The sequence below is a fragment of the Apium graveolens genome, chromosome 8 (assembly GCF_009905375.1).
Source record: "Apium graveolens cultivar Ventura chromosome 8, ASM990537v1, whole genome shotgun sequence".
NCBI lineage: Eukaryota > Viridiplantae > Streptophyta > Magnoliopsida > Apiales > Apiaceae > Apium > Apium graveolens.
This window is the reverse complement of record NC_133654.1, coordinates 173,263,002-173,268,806: the sequence shown is the minus strand read 5'-3', so window position 1 is coordinate 173,268,806 and position 5,805 is coordinate 173,263,002.

The following is a 5,805-nucleotide window of genomic DNA, read 5'->3' as shown; positions in this document are numbered from 1 at the left end:
TACAGTAATAATCTCATTTAACAATTCAACTTATCAACAAAATTTTGAGAAATAAATGATCGAGTTGCTCCCGAATCTACTAACACTTTAGCACATAAAGAATTCAGAGTAAGCGTACATGCTACAACATTAGTTTCCTGAATAGCATCCTTGACAGACATATCATAAACTCTAGCTTCGGGAAGCTCATTCACTGTTGGAGTAGATCCCATGATTCTCAGCGCATTACTGACTAGGGCTGGTTTTTTACAATCCTTGGCTATAGGTCCTGGCTTTCCACATTTGAAACATGTAAATCCAATTGCTGGAACCTTGCCTGCTTGATTCCAGGTAGGTTGATCCTTATTTGCTGATTCTCTGGCTGGTTGATTATGGCACTCCTTTGAATAGTGCCCCTTTTGGTTGCATCTATAACATACCACATTCAACTTGTTACAAATTCCTCCGTGTTTCTTTTCACATACCTAGCACTCTGATAAAGCTAGCCTCTGCTGAGTTGGCTAATATTCACTGGCTGGACGATTGCCTTGTCCTCCGTTGTCTGCATTTTTCTTTCTAAAATTAAAATTCCTTCATGGCTGAAATTTTTTTATCTTCTGATTACCAACATTTGGAAACTTCCCTGTTTGTGACTGTCCTTCACTTCCCTCAAACTTCCTATTCTTACTCTCCTTCTCCTTCTGTGACATTTCACTTTCCGTCTTCGCAATCATAGCTTTTTGTACTAATCCTGCATACGTATCCAACTCAAATATAGCTACCTTCCCTCTAATCCATGGCTTAAGACCTTGCTGAAATCTCTTGGCTTTCTTCCTGTTAGTATCTACATAGATGGTACGAACCTAGAAAATCCTTCAGACTTACTTTCATAATCTGCTATTGACATATTACCCTTCTTTAACTCTAGAAACTTCAATTCCATTTGGTCCTGAACAAACTGAGGAAAATACTTCTCTAAAAATAACTCCTTGAATCTATCTCAAGCAATAACATTCGTACCTTCAAATGTCTTAACAGTTTCCCACCAATATGTGGCTTCATTCTTCAAGTAGTAGCTCAGAAACTCTGTCCTTTGTTCCTCTCTCACATTGACTAAAGCAAATGACTTCTCAATCTCCTTTAAACAAACTCTTGCTTCAATTTGGATCGAAAGAACTTTTGAATTCAGGTGGATTCACCGCCTGGAAAGTCTTAAAATTTACCTGAGGATTTTCCTATCTCTGTTGTTGAGTCAGATTGATTGTTTGTTGAGCCAAGATCTGAAGAATCTGGGCTACAGTTGGGTCTATGGGACATGGATTTGCATTCTGGTTATTATTGTCTTGGTTGTTGTCGTTGGTTTCTTCATTCTGGGAGGTAAAACGGGTATTTTTTTCGGGAGGCATCTTCTGTAAAGAATCAAACAACTTATTTAGCCTTTAAATCAAATCTTTTTTAGGAAACGTTTTTGTAAAATAGAAGTATTCCTTTTTTAAAACATTTTCAATTGTTGAACTAAGTAAATTGCATGCTTCTTTATAGAATATAAACAATCAAGGGAAAAGGGTACATGTTATCACAAGAGTTTATAACTGGTGCAGTAAGTAAAGTAAGATAAAATAGGTGCAGTAATATAAATGACAATGCTAGAAAAAGGAAAGGTACCGTTATATATGTCAAAGTTTGATAGTACAAGCGTGAAACGCTTCAGTAAAAGCAAAAGCAAAAGTACAACAGGCCTACCCACCAGTCATCAAGTCTAGTCTATATATACAAACCAAAAATTTGTTGATACATACTATATACTAATATACATATAATAACTGTCACATCAACTCTGTCATTTAGCTCCATGGGAACTCTGGTCCTCCAAACCTCACAAGCTCCTTTAGCATCTCTCTGGCCCACTCCAAAAGAGCACATGCGGTCGTATACTCTCAAGTAGCTCCATGTAGTCTAGCTTCAGCTACCCTCTGGGTCACATGAATCTCACTCTGAAGCTCCCTCGCACTCCTGTCAACATTTATGGTCCTAATGATGTGCTGTAGCTCCTGAATCTGCGCCAACATGGTCTTTCGCTCCAAAAGAAGAGCCTCATACTGATGGTATGGAACACGGCATGGAGTAAACTTGAAAGATGAACCCGCTACTGAATTTTCGGTAGAGTCAGAACCAGCAGGTGGGGGTCCTCAAATAGGTGGTCTCATACCAGTGGGTGGAATAGCTTGCAGAGGTACAGATATCACAACATGAGGTAGTATGGCTAACAGTGGTGGAAGAACATGGTGTGGATCAGATCTCGGTGGAGATGACGGTCCTCGAACTAAAGGCTCCAAATGATCAGATGGTACAAGAATAATAGGATCCGCCATCGCTGCTATTTGAAAATCACATCGCATGATAAGAACCTTGAATCACAACACGAGTCATACCAAAACCTACCATACTGTCACATTCAAGCTCTCGATGTCCTATCTTTCTATTTCTTATTCCTAATCCTAAACCTCTACCCATTCCCGAAAATCTAGGCTTGTGTCAGTGAATTATAACCTGTAGGTCTGATACCAAACTTGTGACGCCCTCCAAACCTGGGTCAGAAGTTTGGGGTTTACAACACACACACACACAATATATAAACTTGTTTATGAAATAATATATGCAATGACCCTACTTAAATAAACATTAATTTCAATAATTAAGGATCACAACAGGTTAAAGTATGCACATAAGACACAACCTTAATTACAATACGTCATACCAAATCCCAACTAGTTTAACTTACAACTGGATAAATAAACATTCTTACAAACTTCTAAACTCAAAACTAAAGCAAAATTCTTCTGCTAGCTTGATCCAACTCAACCTGGAATCCTAGCTCGCACACTGTTTTGGGGATCCTCGCTACCAACAGTTTCCTTAACTGGAAAAAAAACTTAAACAGATTCGCAAGAGTGAGCTAACTAGCTCAGCAAGTCATAATAGCAATAACTGAGGTTAAATAATAATCAATTGAAATGATTCAGAATAATCAAGTTTCTGAATAAGCAATGATTAGAATTGAATATTCATTTTTCATTTTTAAAACCAAGGTTAGGCTACTGATCAGTCACGCACTAACCCCGAGCAAGGCACACAACTATGCTCTATATATTGGATCCAAGGCACACATTGGCCTAATACGACCACGAATCCGGTCTGACCAGGAATCTGTTCCACATTTATAAAACAATCCATTTCTATAATAACAACATAATAAATAATGTAAACCAATAAACGGAATCATAAACAACATTTGTCTCAAAGTGTAAGGTGATTCGTAAACACCAAAAAGGTATAATAAGGTATGTATGAAGATTGGCTTCCAGCCTGTATGTGAATCATATAATAGAAGAACAAGGGTTTATTGGTTACAAGGATTATTTCTCTGATATAGAAGGTATGAATGTTTGTATGTTAAACAAATTCATTTTGGTAATCAGTGTATGGTATGTATGTATTTGTGGAGTAGTGTCGTATGTATATGGTTCGTATCTGGAAATCCAACAATCAATGGTTTACAAAGAATAAAGCTTATGGATCAAATATTAATTGAGGTGATTAGGGATCAAGGGTATGTAATTCAAAGCACTTGCAATACAGAACAGAACTATCTAAATAGATATCACAAGGAAGTTCAGAGATACTTGCCTTATCTCGATTGATCTTCTCTTTTACTTGCTCACATCTACTGATTCTTATTCACTGACTACTTTCTTTCCTTTTTTACGCCTCGCTTCCTCTGCTGGACATTACAAGTACCTACCAATACTTATTCTTATCTAATTCTATTCATTATAAACTTCTATTTACCCTTCGTTTCACCGAATCCGACGTACGGATTAAAGTTATGACGGAAACCGTCAAACAATAAACACATAAGAATATCACACAACAATCAAATAGCACGTAGCACATAGAACGTAAGATATTTGATAAAAATAACTTTTCAAAAAAGGTTCGAGTTAAAATAATTGATTATTGAAAAATAACTTTGTTAGATATATTTGATAATGTCATGGCTAATATGTTTTATGTTTAGCTTTCAGATCTTACTGAACAGGATAAATCAGTACTTAACTGTTGATCAGTACTTATACTGGAAGTCAGGACTTAAGGATATCAGTACGTATGTTATCAGGAGATAATCATCAGAAGATAGATATCAGAACTTAAGTGCTGAAGGATAATCAGATAAGGACAGTAGCTGATTAAAGGAAAGAAGATTGAGATAAACATAAGAAGAGATATGCATGAAGAAGGAATTCCATGAAGAATGGAATACTTGGAAGAAAAGATATCTGATTGATATATTTTAGGAAGCAGAATTATATTCCATATCAATTAGCGATTATCTTGTAACTGTGTAGTATATAAACACAGACATAGGGTTTACACTATAAGTGTTATCGATATTAGAGAAGATTATTCATTGTAACCCTAGCAGCTCTCGTGATATTTGTTCATCACTGAGAAGTAACAGTTCCATACTGTAACAGAGTTTATTGTTTCAATAAAGTTTGTTTTCTGTTACTTAAGTTCTTAAAGTTCGATTTGAGTGTACTATACACTGTATTCACCCCCTCTACAGTGTGTGTGTGACCTAACAATTGGTATCAGAGCTACTCTGTTAACATACATACAGTTAAAGATCCAAACACAATCATGTCGGACACAGAAACTCAAACTAAGCCTACCACAACTGAGGAACCACCAAAGACACAAATTCAGAGTCGGTATGAGACCATCAGAGTCCCCATACTGAGATCATCTGAATATCCCATATGGAAGGTAAGGATGACCATGTTCCTGGAAGCAACAAATCCAGAATACCTTGATAGAATCAAGGAAGGCCCTCACAAACCAACCAAGCTCGCTGTTGCAGTTGCAGGTAAAGCAGCAAAGACCGTACCAAAGGAGAAGAGTGATTATACTGCTGAAGACATAACATCAATTGCTAAGGATGCTAAGGTACGACACTTACTGCATAGTGCCATTGATAATGTAATGTCAAACAGGGTAATCAACTGCAAGACTGCTAAGGAGATATGGGATGCTCTGGAAACAAGGTGTCAGGGAACTGACACAATTAAGAAGAACAGGAAGACAATACTCACTCAAGAGTATGAACACTTTGACTCAAAGGCTAATTAGTCATTGAATGATTTATATGATAGATTTGTCAAACTTTTGAATGATTTGTCATTGGTTGATAAAGAGTATGATCTTGAAGATTCAAACCTTAAGTTCCTGTTAGCTCTTCCTGAATGCTGGGATTTGAAGGCAACGACAATAAGAGACAACTACAATCTTGATGAAATAACTCTTGACGAAATCTATGGAATGCTCAAGACTCATGAGCTGGAGATGGAACAAAGAAGCAAGAGGAAAGGAGGAAAGTCAAGGACAGTTGCTCTTAAGGCTGAAGAAGAATTCCCCAAAGCAGCTTCCTTAAAGAAAGACAAGGGTAAAGCTCTTTTCATAAAGTCTGATACTGAGTCATCAAGTTCTGAAAGCTTGCCCGAGACTGATGCTGATGAGGAGATGATGAAGCTGTGTGCTCTTATGGTGAAAGGAATCACAAAGATTGCATACAGGAAGTTCAGGAAGGGAAAGAAGTTTTCCAGGAAAGGCATAAGTTCTGATAAGAAGAATTTCAGAAGATCTGAAGGCAGAGGAGGAAAGTCTGACAGAGGAGATTACACCAATGTTAAATGCTATAACTGTGGTGAGAAAGGCCACATATCTCCTGACTGCAAGAAGGTAAAGGGTGACAAAGGCAAGGCTCTT